The 12,141-nt window shown below is 43.4% G+C and overlaps 1 protein-coding gene and 1 long non-coding RNA gene across 9 annotated transcripts in view; one reads left to right on the plus strand and one right to left on the minus strand.

Moving 5' to 3' along the window:
* Positions 1-12,141, plus strand: part of SYNE3 (spectrin repeat containing nuclear envelope family member 3) — an 80,526-nt gene that overhangs the window by 5,016 nt on the left and 63,369 nt on the right. The window contains exons 1-2 of one of the 8 annotated variants that reach the window (XM_064512118.1): positions 9,703-9,778; positions 11,143-11,234. The exons of 3 other annotated variants lie outside the window; for them this stretch is intronic. The gene's annotated coding sequence lies outside the window, so the exon portion shown is untranslated. Of the gene's footprint in view, positions 1-9,642; positions 9,779-11,142; positions 11,235-11,393; positions 11,474-12,141 lie in introns of those variants that run through there. 4 more of the 8 variants (XM_064512120.1, XM_064512116.1, XM_064512117.1 and 1 more) reach the window with 4 other exon arrangements.
* Positions 5,029-9,249, minus strand: LOC112987688 (uncharacterized). Its single transcript, XR_003260347.2, has 2 exons — positions 8,827-9,249; positions 5,029-5,315 (listed from the first exon to the last, which is right to left on the minus strand). It is a non-coding gene; the product is annotated as an uncharacterized LOC112987688 (long non-coding RNA).

A 12,141-nucleotide genomic window follows, 5' to 3' on the forward strand; every position in this document is an offset into this window, starting at 1 on the left:
CTGTTCCTCTGAGAGCAATTAGATCTATTCTTGTTCAGCACTTCTGAATACCCTTATCTCTGCCACGTAAAGCTTAAAGAATAAGAATTTATAGCAAGATATTTTATCTCATTTTGAGACATGCACAGCATCATCTCTTACAAAAACTTCCCTGAGCAGCATGGCAGTATGATAATCTCTGACAGAGGAGAGACTGCCAAACATGTGGTATCACACATGAGTTTGTGAAAGAAAGAAAGAAGAAATCTCACATACAGTAGAATCTCCTGAGTTTTGCACACATCCACCTATTTGTGAAATGGATGGGATTGTTATGGAGAACCTTAATTATGATCCTTTTATTATATCTTAACATTTCTAAATTTTGTGCTACAATATTTGAATAAAGATTTGAGGTTTTTTTATGACGCACCCTTCAGTTTTTCATTTCCTTCTAAGAGTGCATGTATACATTTTAACACACTTAAGTCTTCATAACTTTCCTTTCAAAAGGAATTATAATCTAACCTATGCTGTAAGCCTAAATCACATGAATTGCTATTGCTTAATCTTTGCTTGACAAATCTGTATTAAAGTAATCCTGGGCAGTGTGGAAGCTTTTCTTTAAAACATTAGTCATCAGTTGCTAGTGTTTTCAGGGTAGTATCATATTAGATATAAATAAGCTGTTTATGTTCTATGTTCTGCTAACTTAAATTTGGGTGAGAGAGAGATAAAATGTGATGCTTCTGAGAGACAGGTGTGGCTTGGAATTTGAGGGTTTGAAACTTCACCCCTATGTGTGAGCTCTACCTGTCTTGGGCCTTGTCCTTCATTTGCATTGCATGATCACATTAGACTTTGGGCTTTCATCAGTATTGTTTTCTGATTTTTATGTATGTTCTTTAGGCAAAAAAACCTTGTCCTGAGCATTTAGAATTTCAACTAGTCTGACCTTTATCTAGACAACTAGTTGTAAGAGCAACCTGGGAAAGAGTGGGTGTGTTGGCATACTTGCGCTTATGATATGTGGACTAAAAGTTCAAGAACAAAGTCAAAATATCTCTTGTGGGGGACAGATAAAATACAAATTCTTAAAGGGAGTCCAGAAACCTGAATTTTAGGTGAATTTTTAATTCTCTATACTTTGTTCATTTAAAAAAAGTAAAATCAAAAATACTAATACAGACATAAAAGGGAAGTTTGTAGGTTTTTTGGTGTTCTAAATGGTCTTTCTTTTTGAAGTGGGAAAATCAGTATCTCTTGAAAAATCTGACTGTTCTAAAGAACAAAAGAACTAACTGATAAAGCACTGCCAAATGCTTCATATAAGTATTTTAATTATCTTAATTATGTGTTTTTTGCATGCAGTGTCTTTAATGCTCATAGCTGCATGATGCAAGTGCACAGGTTTGTTTGGTTGTTAACCATGCATTTTTAGAGAGCAGGCATTCCTTTCACAGGATAGGCAGCTTCTACACAAATACCCACATATGTGCTTTCCATAAACTTGCATAAAAATGTAATTGCTCAGAAACTCTCTCAAATCTTCATATTTACCTTTCAATCAAGTTTTTGTGATATAGTCGTCTAAGTTTCAATGTTGCAGTGGCGTGAGCTCTTCTAAGGTTTGTAGTAGCTGCCTGCTCTCACTGTTGGTGGCAGCTGAGATTGCTAAGCAGCCTCCTTGAACATAGCATCAGTTTGCAGGATGAAGATCTCGATGTGTGACACTTAACTGTAGCATTCATTGAGCTTGTACAAAAGTCTGTTTTATGAGCAGTTTGACTTCATTTAAAAATAAAACCCCCTTATTTTCTTGTCCCATGAATGAAAGTCTGAAAAAAGCTCTGAATTTTAGAACAACACTTTTCTTTGTGACAGTAGGGTTTTGTACAGTAAAAACAGATCTGTTTGAATTATCCTTGGACTCCCTTCCTATTGATAGTCCTTCAGATCTTTCTCCACAGGTTTGTTTTGATACTAGTTTTTGACTGCTAATCATGGGAGTCATAAGACAAAACACATTCTAGCAGCTGCTGTCCATTGCTGTACTTTAACTTGAGATGCCATTGATTTGAGAAAATACTGCTCTATAGTACTTTCATGCTAGCTTACTGTGGTGAATGATTTCAGGTCTCTGCACCAAGGAAGGGGGAAAGTTTTACTGACTTCTCCTGCAACTACACACCTTTAAATATTGGTGCACAGAGTCATTTTTGCCTAGTGTTTGTTTCCCAACTCTTAGACTGGATACAAACAAATGAAGTGCTTCATAAAGTTGGCATGTCTGGAAGCAGAGAAACTAGTGGAGATGAAAGCATAACTCCATACTATTGAGTGTTAAGGAAATCAAAATGGCAAAACTGCATTATCACTGCATATAGTGTTTAAGGACTTGGGGTGAAGGGAAGCAAGGAGAGCCAAGGAAGTCGCTTGTGATTAATAACAGAAAGCTCAGGGAATGTTTTATTTTAAAGGTTAGATTTTGCTATTTGTCCAAAAGACTCCAGGTATTATTTAAACCAGGTTGTTACCTACTTCTGTAACTCAGAAAACTGGGAGTGAGGAAAAGCCAACACACTGTAGTTGAACACAGGGTGTTTGGCTTCAAATCCTGTTTGAATTTCCAAAAGGCCTTGGCTTCCCACTGCCTTGTCTCCTGCTGAAGTCAATGGGAGCATTGCTGTCCAGTTAGCAAAAGTTAACACTGAGTACCTCTAAGTATATAACCTCCATTTTGTTGCTACTTCTGCATTTTTAAAGCAGAAGTCAACATATCCCTTTCCTCATTTGCTTTCTTCCTTGATTAGGTTGTTGCTGCTTCAGAATATTTAGTCTTTTTTCTAGGTGCATTCGGACTCCCTGGCATACTGTGTGTATGGTTACACTTGGTGCCTCTGGGTGCTACCATATTAGTCATTAAACTTTTTTTGGTAATCAAAGTTCACAGCATAAAGGAATAAATACATGAAGTCTAACTAAGACTTCTTCAGCTGCTGCTCATAAAGATATAAAAACTCTGCTTATACAGAATTATTTGTAAACCTAATGCATATTGTTCATACCTTTATTTTAAAAATGTGAATATTATTTTTTCTACTTAAATACAGTGTAAAACATACACAATGGAGAATATTTTTCACCTCAAAATTAGGGTAGACATTCTGATTTGTCTTTAAATCTTTATTCCTATTCCAATTTACCATGTATGTCAAATCTGTTGTTTAACTTAATATCAATTAATCAAATTTTCTCAGATGAAGACTGTGAAGTTTTATAGGTAGGAAGTTGTTTCTGCTTTCAATATACCAGCTCTAATTAGCTTGGGTTTTTTGTTGTTTGTTTTTTAGCACATCACTTTCATCATTTCCAGAGTTGCACTGGATTCACAAATGGTGTGTGCATTAGAAGTGCAGTGGTCCAAACTGTATGACTTTGGGCAATCCTGGATACTTTGCTATTGTACAGCAAGTAGTGGATACATCCACTTCTGCCTTCACCCCACTGTCTTACCATATATTCCTGTCCAGAAATGAGATATGGGCAAGCTTATCTACTTCTTTCTACAAGTGGAGAAAGATCTTTTTCTTCCCTTCTCTTAAAGATACTTTCACACTCTCTAGTCTGTAGCCTCTTTCTGTTTGCATGTTAGCATGTCATATTCCTAACTTAAATAGGTTACTGTAAGGAGACTCTACCCTTAGAAAAACACAGAACTGTGCAGAATAATTCACTTTTAAATACCCTGTGAAGAAAGTAACTGAAAGCATGGGAGATTTATCAAGAGAAACAAAGTAAACTCAATCTTTTGGTCTGGGAGCCAAATGTAGACAAGTCAAACTATTCCTTGCTTAGCCTTGCAGGTGCCTAATGTTACAGGCAACTTGCAGAAAAGAACTCAAGTGACTTGGGAGGTGCAAAGAGCAAACTGGGACTTTATAGCCTACTAGTAAAAATGTTCACTGGGGCAAGGAGCATCATGGGCTTGAGGTTCTGCTCTTGAGGTTGTCTTTGTTGTGGTCAGTGAGCAGTAGTATTACTCTTTTCTTATTCAAAGAAAAGTTCCTACTGTAGACCTTTTCAGGTGACTTAAAAAATGAAAATAGCTTGGGGATCCCAAGTGTGCAGTTCTTAGCGAGATGCATAAACTTCAGGGAAGGATGGGAGGTTGAGGTTGAATACTCTAGTCTTCATTGCTGTCTCTTGGCTCCTCCTAGGCAGTTGCATGCTGAAGCTGCTGACCCTAGGTGAGCACACTTAGCAGACAGTTTAATTATCCTACCCTTTGGCACTAAATAAATATTACCTAGGTATTGTGTAGGACTTTGAGTTCCCCTGCCCTTGAGTCTGCATTAGGACTTCATTCACCTTTTGGATTTATCTCCTAGAACTCACCTCTCTCATGAGGTATTGTGTGTGATGGTACATTATAAAACTTTCCTTTCTGTGACCAGCCCGTGAGGAGGGTGAAGCAGCATACAGCTAAGTATTCATATTCCGCACACTGCTTCTCAGTTTTTTTTATTTTGGGCTATTGTGAGCTATTTGTCATCAAAAGTAGGTTTGAGCTTTCTTTAACTAGAATTTGGCTGTCTTTCTCACCCTGCCTGTCTCTCTGACCTGGTCTACATTCAGTTTTTTTCTGTTTGATATTTTTACCTGGGGATATAAATACACCCACACACCCACCCACACACCCACCCACACACCCACCCACACACCCACCCACACACCCACCCACACACCCACCCACACACCCACCCACACACCCACCCACACACCCACCCACACACCCACCCACACACCCACCCACACACCCACCCACACACCCACCCACACACCCACCCACACACCCACCCACACACCCACCCACACACCCACCCACACACCCACCCACACACCCACCCACACACCCACCCACACACCCACCCACACACCCACCCACACACCCACCCACACACCCACCCACACACCCACCCACACACCCACCCACACACCCACCCACCTGGATATAAATCTCTTTAAACAGAAATAATTATCTTAGTATTAAGAGACAGTCTTATAGTCTTTCCATATAGAAGTGGTATAAATAAAGCCAATATAATGACTTTCACTACTGCAGATACTTCAGAAAAAACTGCACTAGTGTAGTTAAGTGTACCACAACTTTTTCCATGAATTAGCTGTTTGAATGTGATCATTTTCTTTTGCCAGTTTTGAACATCCCTAGTGTACCCTTCCAGGCAGTGAGTGTTTCTTCTTGTGTTTAGGGAGATAAGAGAAGCTTTCTGAGTGCTTCCACTAGACAGAAAAAGTGCAGAGCTTCTGAGGACCTGCAAAGAAAAATGAGTAGAAGAAATAGTGACACTTGCTTTATTTATGAACGGCACTGGAAGATGGTAGGAAGAAGGAGACCTTTTAAAATAACTGTGCTGTATCGTTAGAGTCTATCATCCGTTTTGTGGAAGGTAAATGGATGCAAGACATCACTGAAACAAAATCAGAGGTGCGTCTTGCATATTCTTTCTCTGGAAATGTGTGCTCCCTCCACCCTTTTCCACCCTATTCTTGTATCAAAGTGGAGGCTTATTTATGCATTTTTCTCTGACAAAAATCTCTTTTAGAGACTCACAGGAATGTCTAAAAGCCCTTTAGAGTTCATTTTGTCCTTCAATGCATAATTGCCATTGGTACAAATGTAGCCCAATCCATTGGTGTGGTTTTTGTTTTTGTTTTTTTAATACTGGGAGAACTAGAGATGGATTTAATTAGTGCTGTGGTTCACATGTGATTTGGGCCAGTGCTGCTGCTGAAAAGAAAGCAAACACCAGGATCCAAAAATAGAAAATCTCCTAGAAAAATAAAGGTTATTAGTATTTATTTACCTCCTGCCTGTATTGCTTTGTTATCAAGAAAAGAATTGTTTGTATGTTGAATATTATTTGGGAATGTTTCTAGTGTGCCGAAGGACTCAGTACTGTCAAAATGAAAACTGTTCCTTTAGAGCATATGTTCCAATTAATATGGTGTGATTTAAGCAAGTGCTGTTCATCTGAAGAATCCTGAAATGTCTAGAATGTGATGCAAACAGTCTGTTTTGCTTAAAAATAAATAAATGAAGCAGTTCCTCAGCTGATTTATACTCTCTTACTCTTGAATTCAGTGGACTTCTTTTTGTCTGCTGAGCTTGTCTGCTTATTCTTTTTCACTGTGTTAGGCTTTCTTCTATCAATTCCAGAAGCTACAAAGATCTGAGGTTTCTCTAGTAGTGCCCTGGCCATAGTACTAACAAATTTCCTTTGTTCTTAGTTGCATACTTCAGTTCTAGGAGTGGTATCAGGAGTAGTAAGTCCAGACTGAGATATTCTACATGATCAAAGTTTCTTTTCTCAGAAGAGTATATGGGTAAAAGGTGCTCAGTTTATAGTTTGTCCCAGTGATACTGACATTAGTGGTTAGAGATTATGGCTCTTCATTCCTCATTCACTGAGGAAAGAGTTCTGTAGCAACTCCTACTGAAGTTTTCTGTCCAGCAATGTGCAACTTCTAGTGGCTATAAAAGAAAAACCTGAGATGCCCCAATATTGAAACCTCTCATACCAAAGACATGTCACTGGTATGCTGCATACAAATGTTCTTCTCCCAGTAAAAGCTGTTCTTCCTGCCCCAAAGATTGCCAAATGACTCATTATTTGAATAATTTTACATTGCTGTCCAAGCAAACATAAAGGGAAACATCTTAATATCTTGTAATACTTGTCTGTCATCAGTGAGTGTGAATAAATGGGTGTGTTAAACTAATAAGAGAGCAGTTGCCTGCGGCTTCGTAAGTGCTTCTCTACTGTCATAAGTGTTGTGCAGTTCCTCCTGTAGAGTAAACCATACCAACACCATTATTACTTCTGCCTATCAGTAACACTATTTGGTGCTTTCCACCCAGTCTCTTGGGCATTCTGCCTATCACAGGAAACATCTGAAAGTGTTATATTTACAAGCAGTTACGGTTTTCCTTAGAGGCTGAGCAAACTGCTTCTAAATATATATATATTCCTTTCTTCCGAGAGAGAGCTGCTGCTCTTTTCTGAACAGAAGCTCTCCACCCTTCCACTCTGGTTTCAGGCATTGTAACTTCTTTGTTGTTTAGGTGTGGTGTGTGGGCAGCTTTATATTGTTTGGATAATGTACTGAGTGCTCATTTGCTTAATGCATACTGTTTGCCTGAATATGTTGGTCTTTATAACTCAGCATGTATGAAGCTGTTTGAAGTAGTAAAATCTAATCAGAGCCATGAGAGCTTCCACGCTGGGAAACGTCAAAGAGGAGCTGAAGTTCCAAACATGCTTTAGCTACAATGGTGCATTGTTAAAAACAGCCCCTTGCCTTCAAAAAGCATGCTTGTATTGATTTCTGAGTTACTGAAAAAGTCAAAGTCACTTTTAGGTGGTGGCTTCATAAACTAATCGCTGCCTCTGTGAAGGCTGCTTACATACTCACTGTGATAACCTAGCCAGTTTTCCCAATGCAAATAAGCAGATAAGATCTTATTTCAATTCTGTATCATTTACCTGTTCTCAGCACAACCTCATGTAGTCCAGACCTTTTGGCCTGTATCCAGTTCCTCTGACTATTCCAAAGTTCATTAAGAGAGCTCACATTTACCATGGGGCAAGAGCAGTTGCATTGGCATGGATGATCTAAACTTTACTCCAAGTAAATAGTCTGTCAAAACCACACTAGCAAATAAATCAGACTTCCCAAGTTAGATGACAAGCTCATCTGCAAACACTGAGAGAGTACGGTATTCGGATCCCCTCTCAGTGGTGATATAAAAAGTCATAGCTACTCCAAATCTTGTTGCTATAGGACCTGTCATGAGTATTCAGAGCCAGCTATAGGAGTACAGGCCTCACTGTTGAACTGACATTTCTGTTTGCTTTTCCCTTATGGGTGAGGGAGGATGATTCTGATCGCTTGGGAGCAATTTAAATATCGAGCTATTCCTGGAAAGGCTGTGCTGGCATGGGGATGGCCGGTAATCTGAATACCTGGCTGTGGGCAGAGGTGAGCCTGCAAAGGCTGCCCTGGCTGATAGGGCTGGATAATGCTGTTGGTGTGAGCCGGCCCTGCTCCATCCTGCGTTAGAGGAGTGGGACTACGGCGGGGCTGCTGTCCTCTGCCTCTGACTGACTCCCAGAGCTCACCTGCTTTTCACCTTGGAGCTATATATCTTGAGGGTGCTGGCTGCATTAATGCTGTGTGTGGCTCAAAGCCTTTATCAGAGCTGGTCAGTTATTCTGCTCCTGTTGTGCAGGTGAACCATTCAAATTCCCAGCAGCAGAGGGCAGTAATAGAAGATTGCCCAAAGAGTGCATTTTTGTCTGTTATGAAATATTGAAAGCTTCATGTGTTCATTCAGTTCCCCTTATATTATTGTTCAAATATGAAGAAGAATATGAAAAATGAAGAACATTTTCTCCTTCACGCTACTTTCATGTGATTACAACTAAACTCTCTGATGGTGCTGTGGTCCACTACCAGATCCTCACAACTCTCTGGCTTCTTTGGTTACAGAACCTACGCTGTGGTTGGCAAAAAACCACACTTTTCATATTGTTTCTGACTGATTTTCCAGAATAATTTGGGAATACGTGTTAGATTTTTTGCTCGGATAGGTCACAGAGGAAAGGATCATCTGGATCAAACTTACCGAGTGGCATGACAGAGCAGAAACAGCTTTTGGTTCCTAAGTTTTGCTTCAAAAAGCTTTAGTTGTTGTAACACTCCGTGCATCTACCGGACTTTCTGTTGGTACCGACTGCAGTGACGTGGGATTATTTCACTTACGTTTCAGCAGTGAGATGCACGCCGCGATGCTGTTCTCCAGGCGCTCACAAGGAAGATGGTCCCGTTTAAAAACTTGTCTGTACGCTGCACTTGCATGAGCGCGCGGAGGCTGCCTCCACGTATAAAGGATGTTCTCAGCTTTGTCACAGATCTCCCGGTGTTTGGCCATTCTCATAGCTCTGAGTCCCAAAACATGGTATTGTGAGAACTTCAGCTTTTTTTCTAGTACATTTTTAGCTCTTGCTAGAAGTGGCAGAGTGAAGCTTACAAATGTGAAGCCTATATGCTTAGAAAAGACAAGCGGGGAGGGAGGGAAGGCTAAGCTCCTTTTATTTTTAAATCCATTTTCTAATTTTTGAAGCTTCACGGAGGGTGTCTTGGAGCAAGGTCCTGCCGGCCACAGCCTCTGCAGGCCTGCCTTGAAACTCCGCTGGGAGAAGCAGGTGGGGGGGGGGGGGGCGCGCTCATCGTAGGTCCCCCCGACCGTGAGGTCGCCCCGGTTTACGGCAGCCACCAGCGGGGAGCGCCCACCTTGGTGCCGGTCTCCGCCGCGGCAGGACGCGCGGGCGGCCGCTGCCGCGCGGGGGAGGCAGTGCGGGGCCTGGCGGGCCGCGCTGCCCCGCCGCCACCCTCCGTCCCCGCCGCCGGGGGTCTCCCTCCCTCCCTGCCTGCCTCTCCCTCCTGCGGGCCGCGCCGCCGGGACCCCTCTGGCGCTGGCTCCGCCGGCGGCCGCGGCGCGGTTACATAACGCTGCGCCGCGGCGCGGCGGGGAGGGCAGAGGCGGGCGGGCTCTCCGCAGCCCCCAGAGCGCCGGGCGGCCCCGCCGTGGGCGGGCGGGCGGGCGGGCGAGCGAGCGAGCGCCCGAGCGGGCGGCCCGGGGGGCGGAGCGCCGCGGCCCGTTCCCTGCCCGCGGGGGAGCTCGGCGGCGGCGGGCCCGGCGCTCTGCGCGGCGGTGAGTGGGGGCGCCGGCCCCGGGCGCTGCCGGCAGCCTCCTGCCGCTGCCTGCGGGGGGGGGGGGGAGAAGCAGCGGCGCCCCGCGGGCGAGCGGGGCCGCGTACCGGGGCCGGGCGGCGGGGGAGGCTCGGTGACAGCCCGCCCGGTGCCCGGCGGGGCGGAGCGGCCGCCTGTTGCTCGGCTCCGGGGCTGCGGCTGGGCTCGCTGCGGGCTGCGGGGCGCAGCGAAACGCGGCGGAGGCGCCTCGCCGCGCTCCCGCCCGGCGTCTCGGGGGGGCCGGGGGGCCGGGGGGCCTCGGGGCGCGGTTGTAGCCGGGTGCGCGGGGCCGAGCGGCGGCGGGGCACGGCTTCCCCTCGCAGAGGGGGCTCCCCAAAGGGTGCGTGCTCCCTGTGTAGCGACAATAACATGTATAACGGCTATAGCTCCTGTAACAATGATACAGCTCCCTAAATATTTTAAGCTAAATGGGTAAAAACTCTTATTTCAGGTCTTTTTTTTTTTAAAAAAAATCCTGTCTCTAGATGAGCAGCAGCCTGGTAGAAGTGTTCAGCAGTTGCCTTCTGCAACTTCTGCCAGATCTGGTTGCTCATCGTTATTGTCAAATTTCTCCCGGTTGCAGTCCCCGCTGCCAGAGCTCCAGTGCGGCTTGCGGGATCCTGGTTTCTGTTCTCCACCCTGTCCTCTCTCCCCTTCACATCCGTTGGATATATCCCAGCTTGGCTCTGGTTCCCCTTCCGAAGGTCTGACCTTGTCTCCCCTGTTTTTTCCAAACAGTTTGAAGGGGTTGCAGGTTATCTGCAAGGAGAGCCATTAATGCTCATTTTTTAGACTCCACTCAACTTTCATATGTAAACACCCACACCCCAATATGTAGTAAGGTGTTATTTTCCCATATGCTAATTTCTGCCATCTCTTCTGTTCCCAAATGCTTATTTTTATGATCTGCATGAATTTAGGTCTTTGTCCAGAAAAACCTTATTCTTGCAAATAGCTTGTACTCAAACAGGTGATCACACTGAAATCTGCAGGAATGACTGATGCGTAAAATGATTAATTTTAAAAATAGGGGTTGTGAGACTGTGCTTTCTTTTGCAAGTTCATTAAGGCAGGATATCTGTCGTTTTCTTTGCCTTAAACCTAAGCCTTTTCATCTTACATCATTAATGAAAAATAATACCATTAAGCTACTCTTGCTAGCTCTTTGCTTCTGGATGTTGCTTTAAGCCCTTGGCATGGTGCATGCTATTTGAAAACCTTTTCACACAGTGGTTGTTTTCTAGAAAAGGAATTTAAAAAATGCCACAAAACTTTAAAAGCTGATTGGTTGCTTTTCAAATGTTTTCTGTTTTTTTTTTTCTAAAGTGTCTCAAAGCTGTGGGCAGTTGAAATGCACATCCACTTGGCACAGTCTCCGCGGTTGCCGAGTGCATGAGCCAGCTGCACCGCAAGGAAACGTAACTCACTGCAGTCCCGTTGCGACTTTTATTTCAACAAGAGGCAAACTTTTTTAGTGAGTCACGGGAGCATTGTTCTCTGCGAGCTAGCTGTCAGGAAGCAAAGTCTGACAAAGATGGGCTGTCCATAAAAACAGCTTTCCTCCACCGCCAGTGCTGTTTTCTCGTTCCTCATGGATCACACCTTGAGTCCTCGCAGATTCCCAGCAGAGGCAGAGTCTGCTGCCTTTCAGGGAGAGGTACTGTAGTGCTCGGCTCTCGTCTTTTACTTTTATTCCTTCTTCTGTTAGTTCTGCCTCTTCAGTCATGTATTTCACTTCTCCCCCTTTCCCTAATATCCTGGCCAAGACTTTCACCACGCTTTAAAGTCCCTTCCTTTTTGTGCGTGTTTCCTTCATGTGGCCTTCACGTGCTGTCCTCAGTGAAAAGAGTCTCTACTCTTCCTTTAGTGTGAGCCATTTTCCTGTGCCCCCTCCAGTTCTCTGTGGCTCCTATATAATAATATAATATATATATATTATATAAATTATATATTATATTATTTATATTATATAAATTATATAATATATATTTTGTAAAAATAGGGCGACAGGAAAACGCAAGTCTAGGATCAGATATTTGTCAGTTTTCTCCAGTGGCTTTTTAACCCAATGACTGGATGATACATTCAGATGTGACTGCCTCCATCTGAGAAAAGGAGGAAGGTTTTCTGGGTAAATTCCCCTAAACTGGCATCTCCCTCAAAGTTTTGAGGAGGACAAATGAAATTGGTTTGATACATTGCATTTTGAACATGGAAACAGAAAATCTTAATATAGTTCAGTGTAAACATTTAATCAACCAAGAGACAGTTCTGCAGGAAATCTGATTTCCTGAGTTCTGCTAGTCCCAAAGCTCTTTGTTTTCA

The sequence above is a fragment of the Dromaius novaehollandiae genome, chromosome 5, assembly GCF_036370855.1.
Source record: "Dromaius novaehollandiae isolate bDroNov1 chromosome 5, bDroNov1.hap1, whole genome shotgun sequence".
Lineage (NCBI taxonomy): Eukaryota > Metazoa > Chordata > Aves > Casuariiformes > Dromaiidae > Dromaius > Dromaius novaehollandiae.